We start from the raw sequence: 16676 nt of genomic DNA, 5'->3' as shown, positions 1-16676 counted from the left end.
AATCACAAACCCCTTCGTTTCACTCTCTTCTCTCGTTAATTTAACGGTGCTCACACACCCGCTGCTCGCTGGTGCTGAAAACAGCCTGAAAATATGGATCCTCGTTTTGAAAAAAATGTTAAATAGGTTCTCGGCTCGTGGGCTTTTAATGCTTTAATGAGTCTAATTTTTGCACAACAGTTTCTCTGTGTTTGCTGGCTCGTTGTGGGTTTTTTTTATATTTTAAAGGAGCGGGCCGGTGCCATAGCTCAAACCTTGACAACCAAATAGATAATCAAGAAGACAAATGGCTTCTTTTGTAAGGCGCGGCTCTTGTATTAATTTTCATTTTCTTCTCTTAGAGCAGGTATCGAAAATATAGAGCAGGAGAAAATAACATTCTGTTTGGGTGTTGAACTTTAAACAAAAGTGTGGGCTCAAATTGGTCTTCTCGCATTCCGTGGAAAAGAGAAGATTTTCTATTACTTGTTGGTTGATGTAAGCCCTTGTGCCATATAGCCTCCTCCAATCCATTTATATGATTTTTTTCTCACCATATATTTATGAAATGCCTTTTAAAACCTCCAGCTTCCTACAGGCCTATGCTATGCTTCAAGACATTGAAGCAAGTCCAGTCAAATATGCACACACGGTACCATTGAAATACATACAATGTGATAAGGCCTGCTATTGAATTCGTTCACAGTATTCTTGAATGTGCTCTTTTTTTTAAAGTCTATAGCTCACACACATAGGGCCCTTAGGCAGTGTCTCTATACTTTTCAGATGGCAAGTGATATTATGTCCAAATGTTGTGATATTCACAACAGTTCAAACGTCGTTTATTTGAATAGATACATTGGTCCCCACGCATATGTGTCTTCACAAAAAAGCCCCCAAGCACTTGCATAGTAAAATAAATGAATTTGCGTGTGACATCACATACAATATGCACCTTAGAATTCTATTCTTATCCTTTATATGAAAAAAGAAGCCTTCTGCCTTCGGAGCGTGAATAGGAGCGAACAGATTTCTAAGGGGCCCCAAAAGTTCACCACCATTATTTGCGGACAGAGCCAAGAAAAATGTGAGAATTATACAGAAAAATCATTAATCACTTCTTCTCTTTAAACACTTCTTCTCCTCTATTGTCATTCAGCAGCACAACTGCACGGACCTTCTGCTAGGAGGGGAGAGGAGTCTTGGAAGACACTTGAAGATACCCCCCCCCCCTTCTCAACCCACTACCTTCTTTTTAACCAAGTCTTGCCACAAGAAAACTTTTTTTCCTTGAAGAAAATCCTCATAGAATTCCAACGACATTGAGAATCTTCCGCATTACCGAGGATGGCAGCGACGAAGGTAATGACTTTTGTTTCGTTGGTTTGCTTTGGTTGGAGTTTTATTGCTTTATAGCCCTTGCTTTCACAGCCGGGTAGCGGGCGCGCATTTGTTGTGGTCGGGAGAAGGCTAGGTAGGTTTTATGGTCGCTTTGATATAGTGTGGGGACTTCTGGAGCCCTGCTGTTGTGTATCCATGATCGGTGTGGAGGGTAGAAATTAAGTTGCGTTTTCCTGAGAATTTGTGCAACTGTTTACTTCTCTTGGGCTTCAAGCGTCACCTCTGAAATGGTATTAACATGTTAGATGTCTCTCTCGCTCACCCTCTCCCTCTCTCGCTTTCTCCATTTGTGGCTTATTTCAATAGGCCTGTGTTGTTAGCACATTATATATATGGATATGGGGGTATAGGCTTTGTAATAGGCCTACACACCCATGCGTAATGTTGCCTTTTGGAGTGGACAGCATCCTTGTCTTCAACGCTTGACAATGCACCGCATTCTTCCAGGATTAGGATATTTACATTCTTAGAATACTGTACGATAATTGGCCTATTTATATTTATATTTTTCTTCTTGAAGATACTTGTTTAGTGCTACTGGCAGTTCGATTTGAATTTGAATATGAAGCCTAAGTCCTATCGTTTTTATACAGGCGCGTAAATGCAACAGAGGCTTGGCTATGAGTAATTCGATTATCAATTGGTCAAACCAAAATTAAAAGAACGATTAATGGGGGGATACCGATCGCAAACAAAATTATTTACCTTGAAATAAACGACTTGTATCACATCTCTGCAACGCAATTGCATTTAGTAGTTTGCTTACATGAGCACGGATGCTGCAGAAGTGCATTCACTGCTGCTTGACCCCTGCAAATCAATCTCTGCGGGTATAAAAAAAAAAAAAAGCCAGAGGTTCTGCGCCATGGCTTCTGCTCCCTCTGCGGGCCTGTGTGGCATGATGCGTGTTAAAGTAACAGAAACAAATGGTAAAAATATAAGGACTGTTATCGAAGGGAGAGGCAGAGAGAGAGAAAAAAATCGATGGGTGGAATTGACAACAGAATGGCCTGGCCGAGCGCGAGTTCAACCAGGGGACACGTTTTCTGACCGATTAGGTCCGTTGCGAAGTCACAGACTGACCCTTGGTACCCCTTGACCCCTCACAGACTGCACAGTGCTCCATGTTACATTTCCAACAAAGACCCCGGGCGAGTTAGTCATAACACCACGGCCAGGTGACTGTAACCTCGGGGCACGGTGCTATCTCCTCTCAAGACACCCACGTAAACCAAACAGTGCCTTAAGAAAACAGACAGCCGTACCCTTCTCCAGAGCTATCTAGCTGCATGGATTCTTTATTTTCCTCTCTCGTTCCCCTCAGATTCACAAATATATCGGCTAAGCCTCTGGTTGCTATAGGAGACGTTTGAGTTGTGTCCCACATCTCGTTGATAGGCCTCGCTATGAGTGAGACTGTACATTTCAGCGGCTTCAGCTTAACACAGGAAGTCATGGGGCTTTTGCCCCCCCCCCCCCCAGATATGACTACTATATGGTATGCCAACGCCTTGCATTGTATCATGCTCCCTCAGTCCCCCTCCAGCCCCATTCCCTCCCTCATTGGACCTAAAACCCCTCCAAGATTTGTTGGAAGCCTCTGCCGCTTGGCCTGGAGAGCTGCGGTGGTACGGTGCCTGTTTTAGATCACCCCGCTAATTGCGAAACAAATAGCCTCCGCGCATTGATGAATTATTATTGTGGAAAGCCACTGAGCGGAGGTCAGCGCCATGGAGTCACAGAGATATATAGCCAACGCACGCGCACTTTGTGTGCAAAAGCTGGAAGCGTTTTTTCTTTTTTTCTTTTTTTTTTTTAAAGGAGACATTAAATAAAGCAAAGCACCGTTGTTACTGCTGCCAGCAACGACCCTCCCCCCATTCTAACCCACTGTCCACTAATACATAGTACAGTATACCATTTTACTTTGTTATCTGTGTAGGGTGTTGTTTTTGTGTACACTAATGCCTCCGAAATAGCTTACATTCACTGTGCATACATGTTTGCACGCAATAACTTGCACAAGCTGCCAAGAATAGTGTTGTTTCTCTTTGGAGTCTTTTTCCTTTTCTTTGTGGGCTATGTCTGAATGTGTGGCTCAATATGATGCTGTTTCATCATATAATCACCAAATGCGGAATGTGAAAATAAACAGAAAGTTCCATGTTACTATTTTAGCGAATAAGTTTTGGTTTCAAGGGTAGTAATGCATGATAACTAATGGATAATGCAATGAATAATAGCACTGCTCCTATCTATAGCGTTCTTCTAGCTGGCCTCTTTACTACTCTTTATTACTTAGCCTACTACTATTATTATTATAGCCTACTACTACTACTACTACTACTACTACTACTACTACTACTACTACTACAATTACTACTAGTAGTACTTTAATGATACTACTATTATTATTAGAGCCTACTACTACTACTACTACTACAATTACTACTAGTAGTACTTTAATGATACTACTATTATTATTATAGCCTACTACTACTACTACTACTACTACTAGTACTTTAATGATACTACTATTATTATTATAGCCTACTACTACTACTACTACAATTACTACAACTAGTACTTTAATGATACTACTATTATTATTATAGTCTGCTACTACTAGCTACTACTACTACTAGTACTTTAATGATACTACTATTATTATTATAGCCTACTACTACTACTACTACTACTACTACTACTACTAGTAGTACTTTAATGATACTACTATTATTATTATAGCCTACTACTACTACTACTACTACTACTACTACTACTACTACTACTACTACTAGTACTTTAATGATACTACTATTATTATTATAGCCTACTACTACTACTACTACTACTACTACTACTACTACTACTACTACTACTAGTAGTACTTTAATGATACTACTATTATTATTATAGCCTACTACTACTACTACTACTACTACTACTACTACTACTACTTTAATTATACTACTAATGATAATAGTAAAAATAATGATAGGCCTACATTAAGACAGACAGTACATACATACATGCATAAGCTATAAAGTACATCAATACAATACAAAGGCTACAGTACATACACTAACAGCATCCATAATTCATCTTTATAGTTATTATCGCAACGCCAATAGCTTGATACCGTTCATCATGTAGCCCTACCTCCATGTTTTATCATATTTCAGACTGGCTTCCATAGATTTAGAATTTTCTTCAGAAGCTTACAGTATTGATTGAAACATACCTAAAATAACTAAAGTATAATGTTAGGTTATGTTACATGCTGGCTGGATGCTGAATGCTGTCCTATGGAGTCCATGTCCTTCGCAGAATATATTTTTTTTTAAAGGCTGTGTGTGTCCTGCCGGCTCTGACAGATTTACGATCCCCAATAAAGTCCGGGATGTTGGACTTCGTAAATCAATCTCTGCTACCCCATATAAACCTATCCTTTAGCATAACGTTGTGTTTACGTAGCCAAACTTCAGCTTTGATTTTCATGGACTGCTGTTTGATTTTTGTTTCTGATGAGAGTATTTATTGTTATTGACCATTTATTACTATTATGATGATGATGATGAATAGTATTATTGTTATTATTATTATTATTATTATTGTGTCTTCTGTAAGCAAAAGTAAGCCACAGATTGGCTATTCTTTATTTACACAATATTTCAATTGGTTTTTTTAATGGACACTTGAGTTTTAAGTGCAGTTTTATTCAATTCTAGAGTGATTAGGTTAATCATTTACAAGGATAAGGCTTTTGGGTGTTCCCATCGATCACGGATTTTTCTTAGACCTTTTCTTGCAATGTATTTCGCCCAAATAAAAAAATTATATTTTATTAGGCCTGTGCAATCATCACTATTATTCTCATTAAGTAATTGGTCTTGTTGGTGGTGTTAATATTACTATTATAATTAGCCCTACAGAATATGGTGTCAGTCTTTTGTGAGTAGTATTCGTTTGTTGTTCTTATTGTGGTCATCCATGTTGCGATTATATGGGCCTACTACGTTTAGATTGCTTTATAGCCATCATTAATAGTGCTATCACCCCTGCAAATATTTGATTTCAATTATGTGTGAAATCTTTTGCAAGTCCTTGAAATGTGTTGTTAGTTTTGGATGTCTGTTTTGGATGTCTCCCCTATGCTTTTATCGAAGCGAGTAAAGCTACAATAACGATTTTATCTGACATGCACAATTGTATTGTTCTACTCTGCCATCCGCATATAGGCTTATCTTGCGTGCATTGTTCAACATTTCCCCCCGACCGCAAATATTTCCAAAGAACCTGCTGCTGGGCAAAGCTATAGCCGCAAAATAGCTTTTCTACACAGCGTTGATTTCTTTCTTAAATACCTCGGGGTAATTACATTTGATATCAAACCCTTTTGTGCCGTTTTCCCTTGAAGCTGTTTAATTTCTTGTGTACGATATTCCTGGGGAAAAAAGGGAAGCAGTTTCAGTGTTGTGTTGTTCTCTGCTACTCGCAGGCACAGCACCAAGTCTTGCTATTGTTTGACCTTCAGGATTCTCCTTTAGACATAGCTGCATGGGTTTGTTGGACACAGCCCCAGGTCTATTGTTCTGAGCGTGTGCAATGGCAGAGCACACCAAAGGATTGGTACCATTGTTGCCAAGTGCTTGCGGCAGGGTCTCTCCCCATTACAACTCTCTCTTATCTGCCGCGTGCTACCTGTCTTTTATTCGCTCCACAACGGTCCCTGCAAAAATGAATCACCCTCGTGCCACGGGCTTCCACCAAATGTGTTAATAATTCGATGGTTGCTATTTAGAGAGCTCGTCAGCACAGCTATGTGCGCTATCACTTCACAACTCCGATCGAAGTCATTCGAAAATAAGGATACCACAAAAGGTCGTTGTTTTCTTTGATCTTTTAGCAATTGTGTCATATTGAATCGCCATCAGTAAAGATACGGTTATTATGACATTGGCTGTGGGTGAAAGAGTGTATGCATCGTTTTCATTTCTTCCAGAATGGCCAAAAATGTATTTAATTATTGTGTAAACAAAAGATTTGTGCAAACCCACAAGGACTTCAACGAATAATAGGACATAAATAATCTCAATAATAGACCAAGCAAACAAGTTTAGCTATTACAAAAGTAGCTTTTAGTCTAAGGATTGCTTGTTTTCAAGCGAAAGAAAAACACCCTTATCTCGAAATACATAAACAGAGATGGTAAGGAATACAGACAAAACGAACGCACCCAAGAGTTTCACTATCCTCCTCTATTCGTATCATGTCATCTCTCTCGTATTGCGCTTAACATAACTTATTTTAGTAGCCTACATAGCACACACGTAGCCTAAGACGTATTTCTCCCATTCACAAAGAGCTGTAGAGTAAACTGTGTAGGCCTATAGGCTAGTCTTTATTGTATATGTCTGTAAAAGATTTAAGTTAGAACGTGGGCTCTGGAGTGCTGGGTCAGAGTGGTCCCGCGAGCGTGCAGGGAGAGGTACCCCATCCCCCTCCTGGTCACGTGATTCATTAAATAATTAATGCAGAGGTTGCAGAATAGATATGTATTCGTCAGGAATATCGCAGACATGGTCTCCCTGTGTCTGACGTGAAATTCAACTGTCCTTTTAAAAACAAGACCTATAGCGGAGAAAAAAAGAGAGGGGAGAGACACACACAGGCTGCAATAAAACAAATTTGGACGGGAGCCTCTCGTGGTGTGGACATTGTGAGTATAGCGGAAACGGGGACGCCACTTCCACGCAAGTGCATTGCTGCGCTGTTGGCTTACCCGAGTCAATGAATTATATGCTGTTTGTTATATTGTGGTAAATATGTCAAAAATACTCATCTTGCCGTACTTTGACATCATGCATGTGTTTGCACCCATCATCCCATCGTTTGACTTCAGCCTTGGTTACGTGAACGATGCTAGCCGTTACATGTCATAGTACTGCACTGTATTGCAATGCAATGATAGCGATGTATATATTTTAAAAGCAGTCGTATTACTATTCTCATCCGCCCCCATCCCATCTCGGTCTTCCTCATGTCTGCATGTCTCTCTCTCTCTCCCTCTCTCTTCTTTTCAGCCAGCTTCTTCGTTTGATTTATAGTGATATGTGTGTCATCGGCAGCGGGCTGCCATTGTGCGTTTGTGAGGGAGTTGTGTTGTTTATGGCCGTCTCCACTATAAATCATTTCTCGGGAAAATGATTGGCGAGTGATGATACGCGGGAATGAGGAAGAGATTCCTGGATCCTCGTTTCTCACTCTGGCTTTTTCGGTGCTTCTTGTCTCTCGCCGGTGGAGAAAAGCTTTTGCCTTTTTCACACTCCTCTCTCCCCCCGCAGTTGATTATCGCGGGCGATTTACGGCAATGGATCAGCGACTAATATGAAGGCTAAGTAGCTCGAGGTCTTGAGTTACTGCATATGCGATTACCAATTAAGGGAAGATTTGTTTAAATTTGGCAAAACGGGAACGCCTCGTCGCCATTTGAATCTCAATAAAAGCGCCGGAGCTCGCCAGCATAGGCCTATTCATAGCCAGAGGTGTAATACCTGAGCTCCAAACGTTTTTTTGGACAAGATAGACAACTTAATTGGAATACAAACTTAGGAGAAGAGTAGGCTATAATTCAGCTAGATGGGGAAGTGTTGTATAGAGGGGTGGCGTGACGAGCATAGTATCGACTCACTGTAACTAAAGGGACTGGAGGATTTCTTTTAGAATATTTTTCGACAGATTTTTTCGTTTATATTTCTGTGGATTTTCTTCGACCTTGAAATGATGCAACATTCGATGACTTATGTCAGTAGCTTATATTTCTGAATTTCATCATAACGCACAATGAGACCTGTATATGGGGGTGTTTAGTAAACAGCAGATGGTATTGTTTATTATTTGGTGTAGTGATGGTGTACTGTACTATTGTGTCATCTAGCACAGGCACCATTTTTATTGGTTGTGGTGGCATTTGGGGGGGTGGGGGGGTTGGGGGGGTTGGGATATGTTATTTTCTGGGCTAACCGTAGTAAATGTTGTACATGACGTGTTAACGTTGTTTTGGTGTGGATATAACGTTTGTATGGTGCATTGATGCTATTGAAAGAGGAAACTACAAAGACAAAGACTGCAACAGTTTCCCACTTGAAAATGTTTTACTCACATTTTGGTTCGAAAAGGATGACAATACAGATAATGAAATCAGTATTTTGTAGGATAATACTAATAATAGGCCTAATAATTATTATTATACATATTTATAATACAGTGCTTCTTTTTATTCATGAATACAAAAGCAGCTTAAATGTCATTACCATGGCTGGCTCCTTCCACAAACCTCCCCTTCGCCTCGCTAGTGTAAACCTTTGTGTAACAAAATTAGAACAACTCTGTGGCTCCCATCAAATATTCATGGGCATAGCAGCGAGGGGCAGCACTTTTCAAAATGTCTATTCCAGCGGCGCTCCTTGTTGTCGGGCCCTGTGTCAAAAACAATATTCCAGCTCATTTCGGTGGACGCTCAGGGGGCAATGAGAAGGGGGACATTGTGCGCGTAAGAGATCACCGTTGTTCACTGAAACCGCCTCATGTCTGATTTCAATGACAGCCCAGCGTTGGAAAAATTATTCCAAATGCCAGTCAGATGGGTAGCTAGGCTGGGTGCTCAGATTATGTTGGAAACAATTGTGCATCATAATCATGGTGCCAAGACAAATGCTAATAACATATAGTACAAAATAAACTATTAGCATTACGCAACAGCTCTAATACACGTAAATAGGCTACAAATAGATTATTAGTACCACTTGTAAGTAGCATGTAATGGTAGAAACAGTGGGATATGAGGCTTCTATAATAGCATCAATATAATACTATTACAAATTATCTATATTCCCCTCCCTGCCATAACTAGAGGTTGAAAGATGAAAGTGAGTCCTTTGTTTGAACGGCTCTTCGGTTCGATTCTATAGGATAGGCTATTGCACTTCATAACCTTTCAGCAACCTGCAACTGATTCACGGCGTCCAGATTGTATATGTATATCTCAATAGGGCTCTATGTATGTATGCGTAAGTGTGTCTGATTATTGTTTATCATTTGTGTCCCAGACAAGGTCGTTAGAATCCCACGCATAAGAGACAAGGCAGCACGAGCGCATCTTCCCGCTCAACAGCGGTGGGAACAATACAAATATATGGCAGCCATATTGAGCCCTTCTCTCACCAAAAGGCGCGACCCTCCAAGAATACACCATTCATAAGCATAGCCCCTTTTCTCCAGAATATTCTCTCGCTTACCTCAAAGTATTCGTTTTGTTGTGCTACAGCAAAAATATCGAGATAAATGTATTTCCATCCGTTTTTTTGCAAGTTGTTTACATAAAGAAAATGGTGGCTCTATAATACTATTATTTTGGAGGTAGCTTAAATTCAATTGTTGCACTTCCTTTTTACAATTATAGATAGACTACGACACTGTTTACTTCACTCATTGTAGTATAGAAACAATAACGGGACCTTTACATAAAATAGCATGCATGGTACGTAACACTGCAGGCGACAAAAGATTCACTAGAACACAATACTTTTCCTGTGGACAAAAAAAACAAAAAGACGTACCATTAATCATTAATTTACGCGTAAATAAGTAACACATGTATCTACCAAATAATAACCTGGACAAGAGGTCCACAAAAAGCAATGGGATTGTTTTAATATATCCAAACAAGAGGAGAACTGTTTATTCTAAAGCCTGTCCTAACCTCGATCTAACTTAGCTCTATAATTGCAATATTTGTCATTGTAAACAAATATCGAAAGCTTTAGTTGAACTTTTACGCAATGGAAATCTAACCATCTAACATATCTAACATATCTTGCATTTATCCACTAAAACATAAGCGTAATATGTATCCTCTTTATTTCAGTCACATTGACCACCCTTAGCCATAATATTAAGTAGACATTTGACATAATATATTACTAGTAGCCTAATACAGTTTCGATGTAATGTTACTCAATGACTTGCCCAAAAGCTACGCAATAATTTAGCTCCCCAAACCATCTATTAAAAGCTGGTGAAAATACAGCTAAAATATCAATCTAGTGGTCAGATTAGTCTTAAACTTGAGTCTTAAACTTGAAAATAATAGCTGTTATTTCCCCTAAGTTATATTACCAGTATTATTATTATTATGATCCTTGTGAGTAGTCTATTTCAATCTCATAATTCTTTTCAGAGGGCCATGTAGGTATTGGTTGGCCAGGTAGGTATTTCCCCGGCCTTCAGTAATGCAGGAATGATTACCCCTTCGGAAATAAATCAATATGAAGCCCCGCGCTAATTTATAATGATCTACAAGAGCAGCAATTCAAAAGCGCATGAAAAATGACCGGTGAAACCGTATCCAGAGGCTGCAAGGAGAATTTTCACCCGGTTGAAGAGCATGCAGGGGAGCGATAAGAGTGCTAAGCCGGAAATGTTCAGAAGAAAGGCAAGGTTTTTCATGCAGGACTCAAAATAACTCGGATACTATCGTGGCACATTTGCATCAGTATAATTGAACTTCCCACTATTCGTGTGGGTATCTCTACCTCCCTCTCCATACTTTGTATCTCTTTCTCTCTCCCCCTTTCTTTCTATCCCTCTCGCCCCATTTCTTTCCCTCTCTCTCTCCCTGTGTGCGTGTGTGTGTGTTTCTGTGTGTTTCTCTGTGTGTGTGTGTTTTTGTGTGTGTGTGTGTGTGTGTGTGTGTGTGTGTGTGTGTGTGTGTGTGTGTGTGTGTGTGTGTGTGTGTGTGTGTGTGTGTGTGTGTGTTGTCTGAGCGTAGGCAGATAACACTCAGACGCAAAAAAAAGGATCAGCCAAGAAACAAAGCCAAGTGCATCCGACTTAGTCACAAATTCTAAAACGTAATAATCGACGTTTACAAACGTTAGTGCAATAAAAACAATCACAGGGTGAGAGCTTTACAGCACATCAAGATAGAGGTAACTTATTTTCATATCCCCTGCTATGATGCAAGCCTATTTCATTCGTGAAGAACATACTATCCGTTATCCGTCAACCACCCCCAGCCTAAAAATGAATTTAACTCTGGCAAGAAAATGGCAGTATCGGAATGAGGTTGACCACGTTCACCCCTGCAGAAGCCCGCAGGTTGTAATCGCCATATGGCCCGCGTGTCGGCCTCGCAGCCGTGCAGTCAGATCCCTATTGGACAGACGAACCCCTTTGCCTTCTCCACCCTGTGTGTCCTGTCAGTCCACTGGTTCAGTAGTTCACCGTGTCAATCCACCCCGCTCCACGCAAGCAGCTATAGGCGGTAAAAAGAGGTAGAGGGTAGAGGTGGAATCTATCGCCTGCTGCTGACTGCTAAGCCCGAAGGAATCGCATGCAGGGTTCGAAGAGTTCGGAAGTGCAAAGGGGGCTCCATGTTCGGGAGCACTCGGGCTCGGAAGACCCCGTCGTGTTGATGGGTGCGCGCGCGCATGTGTTGTGAGCAGTCCGTCCTGCTCGCGGTTGAGGATTTATAGCTTTCCAAAGCTGCCATGTAAACTCTCTTATTTTGTTTTGTTTAGTGGAAAGATACCATTACCAAATTACGCATAACTCATCCAAGGTCACCAAAAAGCAAAAAACGATATATTCCAGGCGCGTTTACAGTAGATAATCCCGCAAACGCTGGTCAAGCTTGGCTCATGAGACCCACAGAAGTGCTGGAAGTCAGGTAAGGTTTTCAGGCATCGACTGACGCCGGATGCTTGGGCTCTTCCCAGTGTTCTATGCTCCTCTGTAGACAAGTCATTAATTATCCGTTGTGTGACCCATCTTTGGGTGTGCCTGAGCTCGCAAACTTTTGTGTTTTCGAATAGCCGAAGACAGATGCCTTCGAATAGGTAACCGAGGAGGGCTAAAGGGAGACTCGCTCCCCTCTCTCTTTTCCCTCACCCGCTCTCCATTCTCTCCATCTCAGTGCATTTTTTTTTACCTCTCCCTGCCTGTCCCCCCTTCTTCTTCTTTCTACTTCTCTGTCAAGCATTAATATCTGGGCTCCCACACCCCCATTTAAAAGTTTACTCATTGCGTAAAGTGCGGTGCATCTGATGTTTAGAGAGTGGAGTGGGGGACTCGCGGTGTGGGGTGAGCCGTGAATGGATCTGATGGCTAGGTGTAAAAAGAAGATGCATGTGCTGCTGATTTATGACCGTGTGAAAGGATTGCTTACTCTAGCTGCTCCCAATTTAGCCTCGGCTTTTCCGTCTCCCTAGGAATCCAAATGTACTATCAAGCCCATCACGACGGGCTATCTTTGTTATTATTTTTCATTCTTGCTGTTTGTGGAACAACCTGTGCGCCACACAAACCTACAAATGGCGTTTTAGACAATGTGAAGTAATGTAGATTAGCGCTATTAATTCGAACACGACCTGGAGGTTCATGGGCAATTGAAAGATCTTGTTTTTCATACTGCAACTGCTAACCTCTAGGCGTGTAAAATAGAACGTGTTGACTTAAGAGGACCTCGAGAGCTCACTGATAATAGTAAGATAGGCATTTAGAGGCCCTCTGTGAGCCTATACCGTAATTGCTCATTTTGCTTCCCATGCGTCTCGGTCTGTACATCTGCAAACTCCAAATACTTCGAGTCGATGAAACATATTGTTTCTATTCTAAATTACCCATCCGTGAAATATTGAGATAGATAAAGGCATATGGCGCACAACCTCACTAACAACATGTGCTAATGTTACAAGAATATGAAAATAAATGGTGTTAGAGGACTTTGTACAGCAAGAGATGCAGTCAATTAAAAATACTATTACATGCAATGTCAACTTTGCACAATGTAAAACCATTGCAAACCGATTATCGGCAACTGCCATTTTACAAGTACACATTGTAAACACATTATCTATGCATGCATTATCTAGACTACCCTCGAGATAAACACGAGCAAGATGTCAGTGAAAGACATCTACAAGGCACGTGGACTTGCAACTATATAGGAACCAACGATGCTACACGAACAGCATGCCAATTATAGCTTCTTTAACCTACAATAAGTAGCTGCGCGTAAAGGGAAACCAAACAATCGACACCCACATAGGTGGGACACCTGTGTTGTTGTTGTTTCTGTTTTTTTTTTACACATTTTATTTCATTATTTGTGTACCTGTTTGACATTTTCCTGCATTGTTGGGAGCTAATAACATACGCATTTCGCTGCACCCGCTGTAACATCTGCTAAACTGTGTACGCGACCAATACACTTTGATTTGAACCTGGTCCATTGGTTATCTCAGTACATGACGACCATGTTTTGACAATCCCACTGTACTTCTATAAAACACATTGACTTCTATAGACTCACTTTGTCTATAGGCTGTACTGCATACCAACCATTAGTTGGATAGCTCGGTGGATATCTTGACCTGGCAGTTTGTGCGTCATGGGATGGAAAACTGAATGAAACCACAAAAGTCTAAGCGGCCATGATTTCATTGATTTTATCATACATCACTGACAATATAGGCAAGCTCCAATGGAAAAAGGGAAAGTAAAACTACCGTTTGTCAGTATATAATATCTGACAGCTTGGGATAGCATCCACAGGACCTTTCTTCAAGTTATTTGCTATAGTGGCATCTGCTTAAGACGCCTTGGATCACTCTGCAACACAACAATCCCTAGCATCATCTCTGAAGCATATTAAATGTCAAAAAGGTACTATGAAAATCTAAACGTTCAATTTAAGTCGTTTTTATATTGAAAATAGGTCCAGGTTCCAGTAAAACCTTGCAGGACTAAATCGAACCATTCATTCACTAAAAGCCTGGTCACACCACCCCATCCTCACATATTGGTGAGGTTGACACTTTTTAGTTCCCTGGAACAGAACGGGTCCTGTGACCTATAAGGCCCCCCAACCCCAGCCGTCTCCAAGTCAGTGTCCTCTTTGAATTCTCGGTTAAAGATTACCACCTAGAGCCCTTCTCTCATAAAGATTAACCCTGATCTCTCAATGAAACTAGCTGATGGAAGGGATTCCTTGTTGAGCATTTAGAACATGAAGACGTTCTATGTTCTGCAACCAAAAGCCAATATGCTGAAGTCCTTCATATGCAGAGAAGTCAGTGGCACTGATGCCATAGCAAGGCATCCACTCTCCATTGGCACCTTTCTCTCTCCATTCGCACCTTCAACAAATGAGGTAAACAAATGAAATAAACACTTAGTAAATTTAGCTATAACACCACCATAAGAACGTAACCTAATGACATTCACTCTAAAAGCACAACGAGCTAACCTTGCCTAAACATATTTGCCCATGTTTATTATTCAAACACAGGCACACCACTTCTGAACTTGCGTAGGTTCTCTTGCGCAATCACAACTAGCTCCACGGGATACAGACATAACGCGCAGGTCACCGCGTCTCAAATGGGAGTTGAATTGTAATCCGGAGATCTTTAGTAGAGGGCTATCTGCGTGGGTGTAAAACCATGCCCCCTTGCTCCACCAGTCGCCCAGTGAGCAGTGCAGAAACCCCCTTTATCACCCAAAGATTGGAGGCAGAGGCCTCGCATCCCCACCGGTCTCTCTCACTAAGTCCATGGTGTTGAAAGTCTCATGTCATCCGGCAGAATGGGAGAGAAAATAAGATCTATCATGTCTCTCTTCGTTTAGAACAATTTGTCATTTGCCATTTGGGAAGCCAGTCGTTAGACCTCATTGCATTTCAAGGTGGCGGAATTCGGCGAATGGACCCGATGAAAACGACACCCTCCCAGAGATTGGAAGAAAAATGTAATTTTGGGGGTGGGTGGTGCCTTGCAAAATGGGGCAAAAGTCAGAGAAGCAACCAATCCGGAAAATGTGAAGGAAAATATATTTCTCCGTCGTTTTGGAGGCATCAAACAAGGGGGAAGAGTAGCCACAATTATATCAAAACCAGAGTATGTTGAGCTACGCGCATCACGTGAGCGCATGATACCGGGGCATTATTTTGGATTCGGAAAGGACCTTATTGTTGCTTGCTGGCTGTGTTTTCGCCCAGTCACTAACTCTGCTGTTAACAACTGCCTGGTAATTACACAACAAATGGGATGTCGGCGTTTCGCTGACTTCCAGAAGCCCATGCGTCCTCTTTGAAAGCCTTGGACAGCAAGGCCCGAATTAATACATAAATATAATACATTAAGAGAGGACTACAAAGTAGACTTCTTCCGTTGATTGATCATTCATCTGGTGAGTTATTGCTCTTCAACGCAAAGGTCACTTGGAAAACCGAACGCCAATCCGTCACATCGAGATATAGCCCCGCTGCATGCCTGTTAATTTCGGGTGTTTTGCACCCGGCTCGTGTTCATTAACATGGTGCACGTAGAATTAGTGATGTTGGAGAACCGTTTTTCGGTAAACGAATGGCCACGGAGGGTGTGAGGGAAACATGGCTAGACGCAGGCTGGTGAAAGGACCGCTAACGGAGTGTTGAGAGGGGAGAGAGGGGGGTGGGAGAAAAAAATACTTGATAATAAAGTTGGAGAGAAACTATTTGTGTACTGGGGCTCTAGTGTGGAGCTACAGGGGTGTGGGATTTGATCATTGGCGTAGATTTGATAGAAAATGACCAAGTAGGCAAGCATTCCCCATTCCCCTAATGCCTGTGCATCCACTTAATATGCATTTTGATAAATTATGCAGGAGCCCTTTGTTGCAACCCGTGCAGAAACGAACCAGCCAAATCCCTGTGTTGTTTGTCTCCGTTATTCTGATAGCCCTTAGCACATGCCAGGCTTTTTGGATGATTTTCGTTGAATTAGTGCTTGGTTAGTCGTCATTTCTTCTGAATTTCCTCGCCCCGTGGTTTCTTTCAACCTTTTTCCACAAAAAAAATTGGCTCATCAGCTCTTCTGCTTGTAGCTGCCTCCTCCCTTTGTTCTGAGCGTGCAGCGTTGCTAGCTGCGGGGGCTGTAGCACCCTGCACTTTGTAGGTAACTTTAGGTTAGTCCAGTAGGGCTCCGGGTCGAGGGAGCTATCGGTGCTGAAAATCTTCAAAACTACCAGGGTAGCAGTGGAGTAAAAACCGGGGCAACGGGAATGGAAGCGAGCCAATGCTGTGCGTGAGTGCGGGGATGCAATAAATAACTTTATATCGCTATAGGCCGCAAAGTCGGGGAGGTCGGGGAATCCTCGTTTTGATTTATGTGTTTGGTGTAGCTGTCAGGAGCCGGCGAACGAGAGCGTCCAACGTTTTTATCCCACTTTTAATAAGAGCTACTATGCAGACC

The 16676-nt window shown here is 41.6% G+C and overlaps 1 protein-coding gene across 5 annotated transcripts in view; it reads left to right on the top strand.

Annotated features, from left to right (window-relative positions):
• The first annotated feature begins 1322 nt into the window (after positions 1–1322).
• The window catches only part of LOC115196937 (homeobox protein Hox-B3a), a 25737-nt gene continuing 10383 nt past the window's right edge, over positions 1323–16676 (top strand). Inside the window, exon 1 of one of the 5 annotated variants that reach the window (XM_029758006.1) lies at positions 1323–1341. The gene's annotated coding sequence lies outside the window, so the exon portion shown is untranslated. Of the gene's footprint in view, positions 1342–7078; positions 7103–11438; positions 12113–15242; positions 15634–16392; positions 16505–16676 lie in introns of those variants that run through there. The other 4 variants (XM_029757991.1, XM_029758014.1, XM_029757999.1 and 1 more) reach the window with 4 other exon arrangements.

Source organism: Salmo trutta, chromosome 1, assembly GCF_901001165.1.
Source record: "Salmo trutta chromosome 1, fSalTru1.1, whole genome shotgun sequence".
Lineage (NCBI taxonomy): Eukaryota > Metazoa > Chordata > Actinopteri > Salmoniformes > Salmonidae > Salmo > Salmo trutta.
This window is presented reverse-complemented; position numbering and strand designations above follow the sequence as displayed.